General features: G+C 35.2%; 1 long non-coding RNA gene across 1 annotated transcript in view; it reads right to left on the bottom strand.

Annotated features, from left to right (window-relative positions):
• LOC128080506 (uncharacterized) overlaps nucleotides 1-12,051 on the bottom strand; it is a 57,585-nt gene that overhangs the window by 21,668 nt on the left and 23,866 nt on the right. Inside the window, exon 2 of the long non-coding RNA XR_008206707.1 lies at nucleotides 5,501-5,593. This is a non-coding gene — a long non-coding RNA (uncharacterized LOC128080506). The remainder of the gene's footprint in view (nucleotides 1-5,500; nucleotides 5,594-12,051) is intronic.

The following is a 12,051-nucleotide window of genomic DNA, read 5'->3' as shown; positions in this document are numbered from 1 at the left end:
GCCTAGCTTTGAGACATCGCTTCATTCTTTTGACAAGGGTAGCGTGCTTACTCTTAACAGGGAAAAATTCGGCAGTGAAAGTATAAGACTTATTTTTACATGTTCTAATGTCACAATATGGAAACTTATATTTAATCATAACTTTTTTGGCATTTATTTCCTATCCTAAATAATTAGGAACTGTACACATGAAGACATTTCTGGTTTCTAAAACACTTTCATTTCTTAAAGATTCCTCAGTTCCTACCAGAAAGGATCACCCATTAGTCAACATTACAAAAGCTTTGTAGTTGAAGTAGTAAGACTACTCAATTTGAATCAAGGGCATAGAATGCCAGGAAACTCCTTTTGGAAAAAGGAGTGGCTTCTATAACATCACAATATAATGCAAAGTATTGGCAACACACTGAAAACACCTACCTGTGCAAACAAACAGAAGTTTCTGTTTATGAGAAGCTGATTTAAGTACAATTTCAAATATATAGATTGATGGGCAACATTTTCCAGCATAGTTAGTAAAAAAAAAATCTCGTATGAGCACTGACAGTTTAAATTTAGCTGTTATAGTGAATATTAACTTTCTAGAGCACTTCTCTGAATGCATTTATAATCCATTATAATCTTAATTATAACATTAATATTTGTTCCCTCATTCTATCTCTTAGAACTGTAATTTTGTCATCTCTTAGAAGCTGGTATGATTAATGTTTTCCAGAAGTGAAATACTGCATGTATTCGACAGCATGTTACTCCTCTTCTGCATCGCTGGTGAAAACTTTATTACTTCTCTAAATAACATGAAGAAAGACTCCTCCCCTTCTCCCCCTCTCCCCACCAAAAATTCTCAGGGATTTCTCACTCAGGAACTCGTAAATGGAATTAAGAAATCTCACATACACCTGCCATGTGCTCCACAAGTAGAAATCTCAGAAGAGTTGAGATTCTGCCTTTTCCTTAAGGATTAAGTGTCTCATTGTACCATTAGTCTGCCTGGAAACCTCAGTCTAAGATTCAGTTGATCAGTACACATTGATACTACCTTGCTAAGGAAGAAAAACTGGTTGTCAAACAAATATTTTGGTAATAATTTGGAAGGAAAAAAACATTTATCAGGGGAGTACGATGAGTATGAGATGTCTGAGGATCTGGGAGAATAAAAATAGATCACAACAGGCAAAAATAAGAGGAGGCAATACACTGAGAAGGAGAAAAAAAGACATAAGATTTACATAAGATTTGTAAGAAAAGACAATTCACAATAAGATTGGAAAAATTACATGAAAAGCAAAATAAATAGGAGGGGAAGATTTTATGACATGTCCCATCTTTCCATATTCTTTCTTATCTTCTATTAGTCAAGCCTAATAGCCACAATTCAAATTGTTGGAAAGAAAAACATCACATTCTAATTTGTTAAAAGAGATTTTTAAATTTTTTAAAACACTTGGTTAAATTTTCAACTTTAAATTGGAAGACAGTTTAAAAAATAAAGTAGATATATCCTGCTTAGAAAATTTCCTCAAGATCATAATCATTTTTATTCAATACACTTGGAAAGTGTTCAGCAAAAATATTTAAGTTCGTAAAGAAAGCAACTTTATATTCAAGTTAACTCTTAATTTTAGAATATAGTGCTTCCTAGTAAACAGAACTTAATGATGCACTGAATGCTCAGATTAAGTTATTTTCAAAGGAACTGAAATCTAAGAGGATTTGTGACATGGGTCATAAAAAAGTATTTCTAATCTCTTTCTGGATTTTCTTCTGGAGATCACCCTCTGCTCACTTCATTCTTCACCTCTCACCCCCATTTGTATTTGGAAGCCAAACTAAATGAAGTATTTTCTCACCTTCCACAGATTTTCTCACCAGATATTACACAATTGCCTCTTTATCCCTCTGATACATTTGAATTATGAGTCAAAAGACAATCTTTGACCTTCACCATAGGAGTTCATATCTCTCTTCAAGTCACTTTATTTCTTCTGAACTGCAAACCTTCTGGAGCATAAGGTGTAAGAAGCCTTTAAGGATTGTTTATAGAGATGTTTATTAACTATAAGGCCTGCAGAATATCCACTTTTTATCCTACTTCCTATTTATTCCTACCCTAATCTTGTTGAAACATATTGAGCAAAATGTCTTAATAAAGACTTGTGATAATGGCGTCCACCAGCTATTTTATATCATAGAACTTTAAATAGACCTGTTTTTATAATCTTCATTTCCACTACGAAACACTGTTTATCTTAATGTACAACAATGTTAGGTTCTGCATGAATGCAGTTATTTATGGTCTCTAATTTGGATATTTAAATAACAATGGACATTTTCATACATAAATGTTTCACCATATTAATAGATTTTCTGTTACATTCCTGGGAGTGTTACATGCCCATTATCTTCATTTGCAAAGGAGAACCAAGGCACTGAGATAACAGCTCAAGCATGTCAGTCTGTTAGGAAACTGAACACATGTTCCACCAGCACTGCAGCTGTATAGACTGAAAGAGTTTGTGTCCTTACTATTAAACAGGATTCCCATAGAAACTTTTAGAAATGGTCCTGACAGTGCTCACTCCTAAAGTAACCCCAAGAGTAGTTTATAAAGATGCTAATTAGCACAGAGCAAAAGCATGACAAAAGATTCAAACGTGGTTATGGGTTAAGAGATCCAACTCCAGTGCCCAGACTCGGTCTGCAGCTACATTCAAAATTTGCAAGTACAGCTTTAGCTGAAAAACAAACAGCTGAAATGAATGTCTGGTCTTTACCATGGGCAAAAGGACAGAATTTTATCCAGGACTGCCAACATACATAAGCTAACTTGAGAGAAGATATGAAGAACAACAGTCTGTCACTGTTCTTAAGCAAAACTCTGGTTTTCCCTTGAGATGATGAGAATGAGCCCTGTGAGAACTCTCAAGGGCAGCTACGTCTGATTACTAATATGAATGCAAGCAAGAGAATTGGCTGAGAAATGAGGAGAAAAGGAAGGTGTTATTCCATTCCTCCTTGTTTAAAAGCCTCCCTGTATAGCAAGGGTGCAGCTGTTGAAATCAAAACCGCTGCTTCCTTCAGAAGGAGCTACAGTGCTTTAGCTGGAGCCAAATCAAGTTCCTTACTTTTACTGAGTTTAACATAGCAGAACTGAGTTACTGTGTTCCTCTTATTTGCTTTAAGAAGCTTTGGAATTATAAATCACAAAGTCTTCATTACTAGGCAAACTGTTAATCAGGAAAAAAAAAAGACCAGCCTACAGATATTCTGACTTCTATAATAATTAAAAACTATCTTGTTTTTATTCAGATCTTGACTTAGATCAGATTCAAGTTACAAAAGTTCATTTTCCTTGTGTGGTAAGACAAAAGTCAACTCAGGTAAACTTGTAGCTGAACTAAAAATTGGACCTAGGACTCTAGCCTGTAGACTACTGATCCTTTGTCAATAGCTATATTTTATAATCATTTATTTGAGGGATATAATCAATTTCTATCTGATGAGAAAGAACTCCTTTCTTTCCTCTCAGTGCATTTTGATATATTACATGGGACAAACAGGGTACATTTTAACATACTAAATCAACAGTCATTATTCCTCTGTCATAAAGATTACATCACTCCTGCAAACTAAATACTTAACTTACACTTAATAAGAATAATAGGGAGAATCTGAAAAACATAGTCAATACAAAATACTGTCAGTAAGACCTGGAGCAGGCCCAACGAAACTAGACTAAAGTTAATCTAAAGAGAATGTTGACAGGCTCAATACAGTGCAGCTCCTCAGCTGTCAAAGAACAGCCATGTCATGATCACATGACTACTCGAATTAGAAAGGTAATATCAAAGCTACTCTGTCAATGGAAACACACCTATAAACTTCAGTCATTTTCAGACCACAGCTGTAAGAAGATGGACCAGGAAGTCAAGAAGTTGATTACAGTACTAAGTTTCATACCTCACTATAAAGTGTCACAACTCCCATTAAATGTAATGCATTGAAAACATGGAACCTAGACCAATCTTCTACACAGAGACAAATTAACCACAGCACCAGGAAACAATAAAAATAGATATTTCACTTTTGTAGAGAATCAAGGAGCCATAGGATAGCTACGGACTTATCTAAAAAAAAGCCAGTGTGTTTTCAAAGGATTCATTTAGATGTATTCATTCCCAGTCAGCTACTGGATTTCACCCCGAAACTAACAATTAAAAGAAATAAGCTCAAATGACCTGTCTCATACACCCTGATAGTTCCAATAAACTAATCTGTGACCAGAAAAAAAGATGCTTCTACTCTAGGGTGTATGAGTACTACATAGTCATGCAAAGTCACAAACAAAATATGGTCCTATTACTTTTTCTTATGGTCAGTTCATTCAAAGTATTTCATTTGGACTCTTAGCTCTAATAATACCGTATGCCCAGTGCTGCACAACCAGGACTTGGCAATATGCTATATTGCCATCTGGTTTTGTTTACCATAGATTTTAAACTATTAAACATTTATTAAAGACCTTATTGGTTAAACCATCTTCAATAATCATTGTTATTATTTATTAATCATAATACATCCACATAATTACTTACAGCCTCCTTCTAGTACCCTTACTCACACTGAGTAATAGTTTAGACTATGATATATCCCTACAAAACAAACCACAGAGTTGGCTGGCACTCAGCAGAGATTTGGGAAACCAACATGGTTTCTCTGTAGCATTTGCACAAGGTGTAGTCAGTTAAATGATTACATGCACATACACGTGTGTTTCAGTTTTCCAAAAAGTTCTCTAAGGTTCCAATTATATAAATCTCTAACCGAAATTAATATTTCTAACTTTTCTGAGCTAATGGATTGGCAGGAAGGGCCAAATTACTGCTGCTGTCATTTAATCAATGTCACTAACCCAAATTGTAAAAAGCAGGTATGTTTTGTTTCTTAAGATAGTTTCTTCCTGGTGCATTATTCAATGCCTACTGCTGTCTTTGGCCAATTTATAACACAGACTAGATATATTATAACACAGCATTTCTGCAAACAGAAGTACCCGATTTTTTGTAACTTGGAGAACTGAGCATCAAATGACTCACTTTTTAAATTAACCCAAAATGAAGATGCAACCTGCCATAAAATACAACTGAACTGTTTTAAGGAAATCGTGGGTGGGCCATTCAGTAAGGAAATCCTTCAAAAAAATGTATATATACTAGAAAATTTGACTTAATATAATCAGAAGATAAATAGCCCTCGAAAGTATCTTTCTCCACAATACACATAAGCCAGGGAAAGTAAAGATGTATGTATTTAAGAGGAAGGAATTCTGACATTGTACAGATAATCAAGGAAGAGATTATTTTGAGAAAACAGCATGTAACACAATTAAGAACCCTTGAGAAACAAGACATCAAGTCTCTGCTAGCCATTTGTGAATGAAGAAGATATACTACAGTCCTAATGAGTTTGATCCAGACAAGAGATTAAATAACTCTCTTACCTTGGGCTGGTAAAACTGTAAAGGCCAGAAGGTTTCAACATGTTTATGACATATTGGATTTTTGTTATCACAAACAGATGATAACTTGAGGCGCTAGAAAAAAAAGTTGAAAATAAGTTAGCTTTCCTATTTTCATTCAGTTGTCAAGAATAAATACTAAAGATCTTCTTTTTTTTTTCTTAAATAAATTATTTTGCGATCCTCAGCACCGGCTTAGGAATTCCCTTACCAACAAAATCCACCAAGAAAACATTTTAGAAAGGTAAACATGTTATCAAGGTAGACTCAATTGATGTTCACATTTAATTAACATGCATATGAACAGACACTTCGGAAAGGAGGCAAGCATGTAATTTCACTTAGAGAGAAGCTTTTGGCATTTTCCAGGAAGTAAAACAGATGGAATTTTGCCTACATATAGAAGAACTGTGACCTTTGAGTAGGGGATTTTCTTAGGTAGAAATGATCTTAGCAGAAACATTCTGTAATTAGAACAAGTAGATGCTTTTTTTTTTCCATACTTCACCTAGTTTTTATTCATAACTAAATGCTGCATTAAGATTAGAACTAAGCTTCCCGGTTGTAATTAATGCAAATGATAAGTAAAAATAAACAGAAACATCAGGGACTGCACGCATTGTTACAACGCATTTTAATTCACTGTCACTAAATGAAGTAATCTTAATTTCAATCACACACAAAAAAAAAAAAAAAAAAAAAAACTTGCCTGAATATTCACATTCAGAACTTAAAAGTAATCAGTTTATAACAGCAGGTTAAAACCAAACAAAAATACTACAGCATAACAGAACCTTAACAAACTCTCTCTGATTCAGTCAATTCTGATGCTTTTATTTTATGATATTTTAAACAATCAAAAAGATTAACAATATAAAAAAGTGATACAGGAGGCATAATGACATAGCAACTAATAGGAAGGCACTATAAAGGAAAGAAAAAAGGCCAGTCACCTGTCTCCAAAGATCTAGACTCACAGGGGAACATAACGCTAAAGAGGGATATGCAGAAAGAAATCCTTCCCCGGTAGGGGTCAACTCTTAACTGAGGTCTAAGAGAGGTGCAGCCAGACTCCACCCCTTCTGGTCACAAAGCTGAATTGCCTTCACCTGTGCTTCCAGGGCTTACCAGGTCCTTTTCCCAGGTGCTCAATCAGTGGTTCAGGCCATGACTCAACAATTCTGACATAGACATGTGTTACTTGAACAAGTTTTTTCTGCTCATTAAAACATTTAACCATCTAAACATCTGATGTTTGTGAAAAAGAGGTATTCTGTAAGGTAAAATTCTTCAGTTACCTTATTCACAGCTCCATACAGCTTTTTCAAGCTTTACCTAAACATCCTTTACTTTGAATCTCTTATTTTAGTTTTTACTAAGCATAACAAAGAAGCATTTATTTACAGGACAGTTCACAAGAAATTCAGCTTTGAAATTCCATTGTAGCCCATGAAATAGATCTCATCTTTTAAGAACTAAGTGAAAGTTTAGTATGTGCTGAGCATCTCTTTGGCCAAGATTTACGTACTCCCATCTTCTCAAAAATCTCTCAGGCTTGGACAATGCAGTATAACTTGCAGTCAAGCATGCTGTCTAGCATTACTACTAATGTACTTGCGATTCAATAAATCATATTTTATTTAGCTGAAAAGACTATAATAACTGAACAGATTCCAGTTCATGGAACTTCTAGGAAGCCACAGGAGATGAAGATATTTCTTTAGCTTTTAGTGCTTCCTGAGTTTCAGTTTTATAGCCCATGCTGGAAGGGTTTCCCTCTTCTAAAAGTAACAGTCTGGATTAAACAGTTCTTGATTTGTGACTTGATTGGCTGTAGATTTGCAGTGTGACTTTGGGCAAGACTCTATGAACTAGGTTGATCTCAATTAATTTCAGGATTCTTTGTCTGCTGGCAGCATCTGCCCTAATTTTCAGCTTCAGCATATATATGTTGTCCTGACCCCAGGTTGTGCCAGTGACAGCAGTCCAGAGGGCAATATGAAAACTAAAACAACTAAGGAATCCACCTCTTTATGCTTTAATCCTCCACCTGACAAAAGCAGAGAACAGAAATCCCATCTTTTCTAAATACATATTCTGAAAACAAAAATGTAACTTAGAGATTAGGAAATGCAGTAATTATAGAAGTAACACAGCAGTGATAATAGAAAATCCACCTTTTATTACATTATTATAAAGAGACATTTCTTGACTGTTGAATCAAATTAGAAATAAAGATTTTTGTCCTGTTCCTAAATGTATTTGGCAAAGATTAGGTAGAATTCATCAAAAATATGAACGACACAAAGAGCATTTACTCTGAAAAATTATCTTTTCTCGTGTGTTATTTGCTATGAATATTTAGTTTCTTTATGGCTGTTTTTCACTGAGGTGTTTCTAACATAATATTTACAGATCATGCTCAAAAATATCCTGGCCATTTAATTTGTAGAGTAATAGAACAACAACAACAACAACAAAAACTATTAGTTAGTTTCATATTGGCAGCTGGAACTCTATATAGTAGCTATAGTATGTTTCTGCACTCAATTAAATGGAAAATGCAGAAATCAAGTAATTAAAAAATGTATTGTAATACACATACACCAGAGGGCAGAATGAAGGCCGTTTTTGAGATTTCCTGGCTTTGAGCATACAGTGCAGCAGCACAGCTGAACAGTGAGCAAAAGGCTTTTTTGCATTTATAAGAGTATTTATAATTCCAGTCAGAAGTAGAATCTTCCTAATTGTCTTATTGGCAGATGTAACCAGGTGTTAAGATAAATACAGAAATGCTGCTGTAGTAAGAAGAAACATAAAACATCCTTTGCAATGAGTTAATAAGTCAACAGCCAACCTTAGAGAACTTGCTTGTAGACTGCTCTATCCAGGCCTGTCTCATCAGAGTAAGGATTGTAGGAGTCACAAAAACAACAATACTTATTTTAAAGGAGAGTTAGAGAGACAAGTTTTTCTGAATCACTTCAGAGTGGTTCATAATACTTGGAGTGCTGGACAAAGCATCCCACTTGATAGGGATCAATAAGCTGGTGTGATTGCAGCTGTCAAGAATAAAAATTTAAAATGTGCATTTCTATAAAGACATAATATCCTCGTGTTCTAATGCACTTTTTGGTAATAATTTTTGAAATTTTGATACGTAAGTATAAATCCGAATTAAAAAAAATAGCTGAAGCCAAAGGAAAAGACTGTTAAGATTTGATGTAAAAGTTTTTGTAAATTTTTAGCACGTGAATTTTAAAATAACATTTAGAAATTACTAATTCTACTGATGCAAATCACTTTGTCAAAAGCCACTGGTTTAAGAACTCAAGGAATAGAAGACGATCTGCTTTTCAGAAGATACAACTGGAAGTTCCTAATCACAGCTCAGTTTATCTTCTTTACTTGGTTTTTTTAAAGCTAAATATTAAACCTGAATGCACTTTATTTTGGGACTAGCAGCATAGTACTCATAGCTTTGTCCAAGATGTTAGTATATGCTCTTCTAGTCTTCTCCTGGAGAATTTAAAATTAAACCTGAAAAATTAAAGGTGTTTCCTAGAGATGAAGTGTTAACTTTATCCTCATCACATTTTTTCAATACCCCATAACATGACATTTTCCTTAATATGCACCTGCTTGCTAGAGACACCTGGTCAATTATATAATTGACATAAATTTTATTATATCTAACATGAAAGAATATCTCTGCTGAGTACTGCCATGTTAGATCCATCACCATGGGTGAGAACTGGGAGGTTCTACAAATATTTCCATTCTCCAGTGAGAAGTCTCCTCAGACCTACAGCTGTTTTGTCATTCTTCAGTCTGCCATGAAGCATGTTATAAATCCTATTGGCAGCAGTAAGAAATATTTTGTGATGTTGTGTATGATTGCACAATTATATACACATACAGGAACTTAGTCCAAATTTGAAACACTAAGTTTGATGTGAAGCCCAGTAAAATTAATGCTAGTTTATGTATTTTTTTTCAGTTTCTTTATAACCAGTCCTAGCTAACTTATTCCATTACAAAATGGATCAATTCACAGAAAGAGTGAGCTTTGGTTTCTCTCTTGACATGCTACATAAGAGTGATAACTTCTATCACAAAGTATATCTGAATCTCCCAATAAAAGTTTATCCTGCTGTTCAAATCTCATAATAAATACTGCAGGCTGTCCACTGAGAGCATAAGCTTAGCTGAATAAGGTCTCCATGAGACACAATTTAGAACAGTAAGAACGTCTGACAATAAATGTTGATTGTTTTAACAAAAGAGCACATAAGATTACAACGACAAATGAATTTGTCCTAGGTAAAATACTATGCTTTTTCTTCTAACCATTTCTTTAAAATGTACATATACCTATATCCAGACAATTTTGCCTGTCAAAATTTTAGAAAATTTCACAGATTTCATAAAAAATACATCAACAGAAGACCTGTATTTCCAGGGAGTATACTATCATGAAAATTAAGTTTTGTGTATGTGCAAATCTTTATGCGTGTATGGGAGCTACTAAATCACGACCTGAACCTCTGATTGATCACCTGAGGCGAGCAATGAGTCAGCCATGGGAGCACAGCTGAAGGCAATTCACCTGTGCAGCCGGAAGGAGTGGAGCCTGGCTGCACCTCTCCTAGACCCCATTTAAGGGCTGACTGCCACTAAGGAAGGTTTTCTCTCTGGAGATTGCTCCTATTTGAACCTTTTTCTGTAAGCCCAGGGCACGAGTAAGGTTTTTTTCATGCACTTCTATTCCATTATATTTTCCTGGAGCAGCCAAGGGACACCTAGAAAAATGAGATAGCACCACCTCCTTAGGTATGCCTTAGCACCTCCTGCTGTAGTGTATGTAAGAGAGTCCTCTCTGGCTGCAATCAATTCTCCGGTCATTTAAGGTACACAGTTAAAATTGAAATGGTGACAAGGGAAAATATATTTCGAATTCTGAGCTACACTCCTAAATGTATCTTAGGGATGCTATAATCTATCCTTTCCCCTCCTGTCAAAAACTTCAGGGTCAGAAGGACTCAGGGAAGGAATGTTAGAAACAGTGGAGGCTCAAATAGCAGCTTCAGTATTGATCTCTCCCTAATAGGCCACCACTAGAGAGAGGAAATCTGTGGAATGCTGCATGGTTCTGTTACAACGCACATTACCTTCTCTGAAATGGTAATTTACAGCCAGCCACTATGAGAGGGAAGAGAGGGCAGAGAGGGCACAAAGAAAATGCTTAGTGCTTCACCCTTTTCATTAACTTCTCTGGGATCCAGGTAAACCATAAAGGGCCAGAAGACTCAAATGTGTGCCACTTAGAGACAGGAGAACTAAGTCTCCCAGTGAAAAAAAAAAATCAATCTGTAAACACTCATGGAGCAAAGAATTGCCTTTTTTTTTTCCTCAACAAGTCTTATGGAATAACATTCATATCTTTCTGAGCCATTAGGACCCCCTGCTTTACTCACTTAGAAGCATTAGTGAGATAAGAAAAACAATGGTTTTTTTTGTGGAAAAAAAAAACAGATATTCTTGGCAATTACAGTAGAAGTAGATACATTTATTTCAAGTGCACAATGTAATTACATGATTTAATTGATGATGTATTATTTCAGACTTACCATATTTTTGTCTTTAATGTATAATCAGTTTATACTTAGGCAACTGGTGGGGAGAAAATACAAGTTTTTTTCAATGTCACTTAGTTATATTTGTTGAAATGCAAATTCTGACAATATCCAACCCAGATTTGGCAGCCCTCTTAGGTCAATAAAATTATTTTTAAAAGAATTAGAGTATTTATTATTTGTGCCACCAAACTGTCCTTCTCACCGCTTAGTACCTACAGTAATGGAGGAGAAAAGAGTTGGGCTTTGCTTATTCCTGAAAGATGAGTGAGTAGGGTTAAATCTGATAACTTGTCCTCCAGTCCAAGAGGCTTCCAGATAAAACCACATCCCTCTGCTGAATCAGCTGGACAATCCATCTGGATGTACTAAGAGCCCACAGACTATTTCTTTGGACAAAATGTTTCAAATGCAGATTTCAAAGCTCTTTACAAATGATTACAATTATCTTCACTTTACACACAGGAAACAAAAACAACTGGGAAAGATGTCTTCTAAGAACGAGAACAGAAGAAGAAATATTTCCTTCTTAGTTATTGTCTAATACAGCTTCTGCTGTGCTAGAAACTTGAAAGTTGAGAGGTGCAGCCAGGCTCCACTCCTTCCGGCTGCACAGGTGAATTGCCTTCAGCTGTGCTCCCATGGCTGACTCATTGCTCGCCTCAGGTGATCAATCAGAGGTTCAGGTCGTGATTTAGTAGCTCCCATACACGCATAAAGATTTGCGCATACACAAAACTTAATTTTCATGATAGTATACTCCCTGGAAATACAGGTCTTCTGTTGATGTATTTTTTATGAAATCTGTGAAATTTTCTAAAATTTTGACAGGCAAAATTGTCTGGATATAGGTATATGTACATTTTAAAGAAATGGTTAGAAGAAAAAGCATAGTAT

Source organism: Tympanuchus pallidicinctus, unplaced genomic scaffold (genome assembly GCF_026119805.1).
Source record: "Tympanuchus pallidicinctus isolate F22 unplaced genomic scaffold, pur_lepc_1.0 scaffold2, whole genome shotgun sequence".
Classification (NCBI taxonomy): domain Eukaryota; kingdom Metazoa; phylum Chordata; class Aves; order Galliformes; family Phasianidae; genus Tympanuchus; species Tympanuchus pallidicinctus.
The sequence above is the reverse complement of the archived record's forward strand: the minus strand, read 5'-3'. Positions and strand labels throughout refer to the sequence as shown.